At 38.9% G+C, this 8,415-nt stretch overlaps 1 pseudogene; it reads right to left on the reverse strand.

Annotated features, from left to right (window-relative positions):
• Window positions 1-7,111: 7,111 nt before the first annotated feature.
• LOC124226303 (putative olfactory receptor 2B8) lies at window positions 7,112-8,052 on the reverse strand (annotated as a pseudogene).
• Window positions 8,053-8,415: the final 363 nt, after the last annotated feature.

Consider the following 8,415-nt stretch of genomic DNA (forward strand, 5'->3'; position numbering starts at 1 on the left):
TGAGACGAGGAAGACACTTTAATGGAAAGACTTTGAATACCAGAGCCCTTAAGATGTCTGTGTTCTCCAAGATTTATCCAGAAGGTCCCTTGACAGCTCTCTAGAGAATTTCCTTACATCATTCTCCTATGAAAATGGGTGTTCAAAATCTAAGTTCATGGATTCATTTCAACCTCCAGATATGCTGATTCTATTTTATAGAACATCTGCCTTTTATTTATTGTTTTTAAAAGCTCCACAGTTTTTTCTTATTTGCGGTCTCATTTGGAAACATTATTCCATTTCTACTTGCAAAAAGACGTTAAAGTACATACCATAAAGGCACAGCTAAATAAGAGCATAAAGCCACTGGAACATTGTAAGAAATATTAACATTTTAGCATTCCCCATCAATTACTGTGGTGATACCACTTAGTCTTGCATTTTGGGCACGGCTCTGTTACAAAGTCCAAAGTTTGACCGTATGATCTTTTTCATAGAAGTAGGTGGAGAAACTGGGGAAAAAACAAACTTTAAGCTCAAAGAAAAACATGCTAACATCAATCCTGATGAAGCCATTCAGAAATTAGGCTTAACTGTGACCTCACCAGGGTGGCAGCCATTATGTGACATTCATTTCACAGAAGGCTGTACATAGGATCACTGAGTGAAGGATGTGATGCAATGCTGCTAGTGACGATGATAGCTATTAGCTGGTAATAACACCAGGTAGTGCTTATGTATAACTTTCTACAAAGCCATAAAAACAATAAGGTGAAGTATGGGAGTTGGTTGTTTTAACTTTGTGAGCCACTTTCATTTTTAAAAATGACTTTTGTGGACAAGATCTTATCTGAGTAGCACATGACACAAGTCCGATTTCAGATTCTACACATTTCACCTACAGTAATGCAGCAAAGGTTTCAAAGGGTAAAATATGTTTAGATTTTTCTCTTGTTTCTGTTTTACAAATTCTTTGAATCTGGTATCAGTTGATCAGGGCTTTGGATCTCATATGCGGCAAAGGCCTGATTTAATTTGAATTCAGTGACATGTTACAAAACTATGGCAAATGGCCCCTTAATCCCATGATATTCCCTGTTCTGTTGTAACTTGCTCAGATTTGCTATGAAAAATTTAAGAATAAATAAAGTGCATATTAATTATTAAAAATCTCTATTTGCCTAATCTTTACAAACAGTCATCTCATTACAAAAAAACTGTCACAGGGCAGGCCGATGGCAAGGTGGTTAAGTTCAATGCTTTCTGCTTCAGTGGAGTGGGCTCACAGGTTCAGATCACACTCAAAGACATGCACCACTCATCAAGTCATGCTGTGGTGGCGACTCACATGCAAAATAGAGGAAGATTCATGCATATATGTTAGCTCAGGGCCAGTTTTCCTCAAGCAAATAAAAGGAGAAGACTGTCAACAGATGTTAGCTTAGGGTCTATCTTCCTCAACAACAACAAAAAACCATCATAAAATTCTGAATTATGAGTAATAAATATAAACATTCCAGAAAAATTTGAGCCTGACTTTCTGGCCTTTGATCCTCACTCAAGGTCAGTTTGCAGTATTAATTTGTTTTGGTGGTATGGATCCTGGTTTTTGTATATATTAACTATCATGAACAGTGTATATTACCAAGAAAGTTAGAGCTTTGACAATGTCATAATCACAAAAATGTTCAGATTTTTGGTAGGTTTTCCCAACATGTAGCACAATGCAGGTAAATATCTGTGTGTCTCTGGGTGGAGACATAAGCATAACAATTATCATAGAGTTCCATATCCTGACAGCTAACTTACATCCTCCTTCTTGAACCCCCACAGTTGATCATGCTCATGACAGGAGATCTTACAACAAAGTCAGCATTTGGCAAGCTGGAAATGACAGCAAGGGTAAATTATACACAAGGGTAAATAATTTACAAGAGTAGGTTATTATATAGATGGGTAAGATTCCATCTATATCCCTGATACATCAGAATATTCACACTTGAAATCAACGCTTGGGAAACCATATATTTTGATGCTATAGTAATGCTTAATATATACTAGTATAAAAACTGGTTTTGGAATACTGTTTACCCACAATGGTGACGAATTTCCCACTCTGCATTATTGTTCAACAACACTCCGATACTTATACCCAAATGGTCACTTTAAAATCCCTCAAACTAACTTTCTTTGGTGCAGAAAACCTCAAGGTCTCGTGAAGGCACAGAGCCTATTGTTCTGGCTGAGCAACTACTTCTCTTCTCTTAAGGACACAAACCGCTGCCACCAACAGATTTATTTTCTTTAAGTAAATGTTTGAATGGCATTTGAATAGTTACATTTATTGGGAATAAATTACAGATAATAAGCTGTCTGGGCCCCATGATAAAATTTTTAAAAAATCACTTAGGAGGTCAAACACAACAAGTTCAGTATCGTGCTGTAACATTTTTGAAATGGGATCTAAGAACTCTACCTTCTCTAGCTCTCCATGCTTTGTGTATAACAGACTACAGGGCTGTGTCAACTGTCGCCAAAATTATTTGGACTCTTTCCTTATGAATCCTCCCACCAACAACTGTGGAAAGGCTGCAGTGATTGTACCCAAGGCTTGGCCAAATTCTTTTATCCCGTCTGTGTTGAGCCTCTGGAGTTCAGGACTGTCATTATGCCCTACAGCGATTCAAGTATTCTTTTAGCCTTTTCACCTTTTATCTGAGGAATACAGGGTGCACTCCATTGACTCAGGTGATGAGTGATGACAGAGACCCAAAATGTCAGTCAGACTCACATGACAAACAATTCTTAATCAGAACAAAATTTACTCACAATAGCAAAGGATACAAAACAGGAGCGACAACACATGCAATATCTATGAGGTCCTGATCCAGTCAGACACAACATCTCGAGCGCCCCTTTCTACAGTGGAATGCATTTTGTTTGGAACGTGGGGCACTAACTTGCCTGGTCCAAGTCAGCACTGAGAAGACTTGGGAGTTTCTCAGTTTATATGTGTCCCCACCATCGTAGCCCTGTCCTGGCTTTAGGAGCAAGCTTTACGCATTAGTACAACTACAGGCTGTATGCTGTAGGTTTACTACCCTCTAAACAGACCCTATACATCCTGCTATCAGCATTACTAGACCAGCAATCAGTATGTAGCAACCCTGTATGACCCTCATGCACCCCTAGTCAGGACATTTCAGCAGTTACTGTTTGCCAGGGTTCTGAGACCAGGCTCACTTAGAGGGAGGAACAGGTTACAGATCCCTGACAACCCTTTCCTTTGCAGGCGATTTCTGATCTGACCTTTGTGTGTAGCGTAGATGAGAGCTTTCTTCCATGTTTTTGGTATCGTAGCATATTTCAAATCTGATTTGCAGACTCTGGACACCACTGCATATGGAAATGTCTGTGGAATGTGGTTTTCTTGGAAGGCGGGCTCAGAATAGTTGCAGAAATGAGAAGATGAATGTCTCCTGAATCAGAGAGATCGGGGCATGGCATCCCAGAGATAGCTGTAGGAACAGGATAGTCTTGCTCCTTCTTAAAAAATCAATTGTGTTGATTTAGTTTTTGGTGGATTTATTTTAACCATTCTAAACTGAATAAAATCTACTGCAAGTTCTTCTAATTAGGCAACCGTTTCTGAGGATAGTTTAAACCTTCTTTGAGAGTGAAGGGGATCAGTTTTTGTACCTGTGGCTGTCGTCTCAGTGAAGCATCTGGGACATTTCTTTTCTTCCTTTTTTTTTTTTTTGAGGAAGATTAGCCCTGAGCTAACTACTGCCAATCCTCCTCTTTTTGCTGAGGAAGACTGGCCCTGAGCTAACATCCATGCCCATCTTCCTCTACTTTATACGTGGGACGTACCACAGCATGGCTTTTTGCCAAGTGGTGCCATGTCCGCACCTAGGATCCGAACTGGCGAACCCTGGGCCGCCAAGAAGCTGAAAGTGAGAACTTCACCACTGCACCACTGGGCCACCCCCAGGACATTTCTAATGGTTGGGTCATTTGGGATAGTCATGATCAATGCAATGTCATAGTCAGTTGTCAAAGCCTTTCTCAGGAGCCCATTCCTGATTCTATGTTAGCAGGCCAGAAATAGGGCCTACTGAGTATTTTAAAGGCCTTATTTCAGGTATTTGAAAACTGTTTGCAAGATTCTTTCTGGAAAGTTGCTTTATTAATTTATCTACCGGACTGAGAACTCTCTTGTTTAAATGTATTTAAAAGAACATCTTGGCTGACAATGTGTCATTTTTAGCATGAAATCCTCCTCACTCTGGGTTTATTTACTCCCCACTGGAAAAAAGCATCCCACACTTCTCAAAGAATATTTCTCCTCATATTCCACCACAACATGTTACATTTTTGGCTTGCATTTGAATTGAAGTAACACATATATTACATTTTAATTAATATATGTTAATATGTTATTACACATACATACATACACACATATATACATACACTAAGCATGTGCTCTACTTGTAATCTCTTGTAGATTAATCTCTTATCTCTTTCCTGAAGATGAATAGTAGAAGGAAACATGTTTCCTTTAGCTCAAACTACGTAGAAGGTACAGGCTTGTCAACGATGTAATTCCAATGTTTTCTGAAATAAGTACAAATATACACAAGTGAATATCATACTATAATTTATTCCTGCAAGCACACTGTAAAGAAAAACAGCTTACCAGTAGATGGTGGGAGTATCTGCCATGACAGAATCTTCCTCTCCTCAAGAGCTCCATGGAATAAATCATGGCCCTTTTGCTGTTATAATAAATACACATAAGTTAAAAAATTTGGAAGGGTCATTCTTTCTGGCCCTAGATTAAAATTTGGATCACAGAGAGTAGATTGTGTTTGTAGGTAGAATAATGCTATAACACTCTCATTTTGTCACTGTGTAGAGAAATATTTTATTAAACAGTAGTAAAATCTGGCCTTAGGAGAGGAAGAGTAGGCGAGATGCAAGAAATAAATAATATCTCTTGTTTTTTTTTATTTATTTTCCAGCTGTATTGAGATATAATTGACATATGACATTAAGTTTAAGGTGTATAGTGTGATATGATATGTGTATATATTGAGAAATGACTACCACCATAGTGTTTGCTAACACCTCCACCATGTCAGGTAATTACCATTTCTTTCTTTGTGGCAAGAACATTTAAGATCTACGCTCTTAGCGACTTTCATGTACATAATACAGTAGCATTAACTATAGTCACCATGCTGCACATTAGATCCCCAGAGCTTATTCATCTTATAACTGGAAATTTGCACCCTTTGATCAATATCTTCCCATTTCTCCCACCCCCAACCCCTGATAACAACCGTTCCACTCTCTGTTTCTACGAGTTTGGTTTTTCTGGATTTTACATATATGTATTATTGTACAGTGTTTGCCTTTCACTGTCTGACTTGTTTCACAATAATTCCTCAAGGTCCATCCATGTGTAGCAACAGAGAGATTTCCTTCTTTCTCATGAATGAATAATATTCCATTGTAATTACATATATATATGTAATCCTCTTTATCCATTTATCTGTTGATAGATGCTTTTATTGTTTCCATGTCTTGACTATTGTGAATAACACAGCAATAAACCTGAGAGATCACATATCTCTTCAGTATCCTGTTTTCATTTCCTTTGGATGTAAACACAGAAGTGGAATTTTGGGCCATGTGGGAGTTCTATTTTAAATTTTTTGAGGATCCTCTATACTGTTTTCCATAGTGGCTATACCAGTTTACATTCCTATCAACGCTGCACAAATGTTCCCTCATCTCCAAAAACTCACCAACACTTTTTATCTCTTGATTCCTGATGATAGCCATTTTTCACCCTTGGCTGTAGTGTGAGCTGTTGGTTTATCATATCTGAGCTTTACTATGTTAAAGTATGTTTCTTCTATACCCAATTTGTTGAGGTTTTTAATCCTGAAATGATGTTGTATTTGTCAAATAATTTCTTTGCCTCTGTTGAGATAATTTGATTTCTATCTTTCATTCTATTAATATGGTGTATCACATTTATTGATTTGCATACGTTGAATCCTTCTGCATCCCACTGAGAAATCCCACTTGGTCATAGCATATAAGCCTTTATCGTGTGTTTGAATTTGGGTTGCTAATATTTTGTTGATGATTTTCATCTATATTCATTAGCGATATTGTCTATTGTTTTCTTTTTTTGTAGTGTTCTTCTCTGGCTTTGGTATCAGGGAAAGGCAGCCCTCATAAAATGACTTTGGAAGTGTTCCTTCCTCTTCAGAGTTTTGGAAGAGTTTGAGAAGGATTAGCATTAATTCTTCAAATGTTTTTAGAAGTCATCAGTGAATCCATCTGGTCTTGGGCTTTTCTCTGTTGGGAGGCTTTTGATGACTCATTCACTCTCCTTACTCATTATTGGTCTATTCAGATTTCTTTTTCTTCCTGATTCAGTCTTGGCAGATTGTATGCTTCTAGGAATTTATCCATTTCATCTAGGTTATACCTTCTGTCTGCATTTAATTTTTCATCATAGTCTCTTACGATCCTATGTATTTCTGAAGTATCATTTGCAAGTACCTTAAATAAAAAATGTGATGAATTTTTGCAAATTGGACACATTATATAACCAGCATCAAAATCAAGAATCAGAAAGTGACCAGAACCTCAGAAGCACCCCCTCATTTTTCCTTCCAATCTCTACTCCCCAAAGGAACCACTATTCTGACTTCCAATAAACACAAATTGATTTTGCCTCATTTTGAAGTTTATATAAATGTAATTGTACAATATGAATTGTTTTGTATCTGGCTTCTTTCAGTCAACATTGTGTTTGTGAGAATCATTCATGTTGTTGTATGTACTTATAAAATGTTTATGCTTATTATTATATAGTATTCTAGTACATTATATACCACAGTTATTTTTAGCTCATCTTATTTAACTTCTATTCTCCCCACTAGAAAGTTTAGCTCCATGGGGACAGGGGTCTCTGTTTCGATCACTGAATAGCATCTTGTACATAGTAGGTGTTTTATAAGGATTTGTTGAATTAAGTTAAGATCGACTTTTAGTCTCTCAGAAGTCTTCCAATGTGCAAGTGCTGGGGCCTGCAAGCCTTGGATTATCTCTCTCTGGAGTCTATGATTCCTCTCACTAGACTCCTTAGCGCCCCTTTGACGTCCTTATTCCTCAAAGTGTAAATCAGGGGATTCAGCAGGGGAGTCACCAGAGTATAGAAGAGGGCAATGCTTTTGTTCACGTCCTGTGAATAACTGGAGGGAGGCTGGAGGTACATGGACATGAGTGTACCAAAGAAAATGATCACTACCATTAGGTGAGAACCACAGGTTCCAAAAACCTTCCGCCTCCCCTGGGCTGACTTTATCTTCAGACTGCAAGGGTAATGTGGCCATAAGAACAAAGATGAATAACAGGGGCACCACCAAGAAGAAGATGCTGACGGCAAAGATTTCAGCCTCATTGATGGAGGTGTTGCTGCAGGCCAGTTTCACTATCACTGGAACTTCACATAAGAGATGATCCACTTGGTTTTTGCTTCAGAGGGGAAGAGTCATGGCTAGTGCTGTCTGTACTACAGAATTGCCAAATCCTGTAAACCAAGCAGTTACAATAAGCTGCAAGCAAAGCTGGGGATGCATGATCACCATGTAGTGGAGTGGGCGGCACACAGCCACATAGCGGTCATAGGCCATGACAGACAGGAGGACACACTCCACTCCCCCGAGTCCCAAGGAAATGAAGAGCTGGGTCACACAGCCACCATAGGTGATGGTCTTGTCCTTTCCCTTAAAGTTGGCCACTGTCTGAGGGACAGTGCTAGTAGTCAAACAAAGATCCATAAAAGAGAGGTTGGAGAGGAAGAAATACATACGGGTATGTAGGCGAGGATCCACAACTGATAAAAGTATAATCATGCCATTGCCTAGAATGCTCAAAATGTAGATGATCAGCATGACCACAGAGAGCAGCTTCCAGCTGAGGCCTGTTGGAGAAGCCCAGGAGGATGAATCCAGAGAAGGTGCTGTCATTAGCTCTTTCCATTGTAATCTACCTGTTGGAATTAAGAGGACTCTCCATTTGTGTTCTTGTTATTTTTGATGAGGAAGTTTGGCCCTGAGCTAATATCTTTTTGCTTGAGGAAGATTCTCACTGAGCTATATCTCTGCCAGTCTTCCTCAGTTTTGTATGTGGGACACCACTACAGCATGGCTTGATGAGCGGTATGTAGGTCTGCGCCTGGAATCTGAATCCTTGAAACCTCGACCGCCGAATCAGAGTGTGTGAACTTCACCACTACACCATCAGGCCGACTCCAACAGGACTCTATACTTTTATCTTGCATGTTTAATCCACCTCTTTTTTCCTAGAGTGGGTAAGTAGAGCTTGGTTGTGAGCTTGAAGCAT

The sequence above is a fragment of the Equus quagga genome, chromosome 15 (assembly GCF_021613505.1).
Source record: "Equus quagga isolate Etosha38 chromosome 15, UCLA_HA_Equagga_1.0, whole genome shotgun sequence".
Classification (NCBI taxonomy): domain Eukaryota; kingdom Metazoa; phylum Chordata; class Mammalia; order Perissodactyla; family Equidae; genus Equus; species Equus quagga.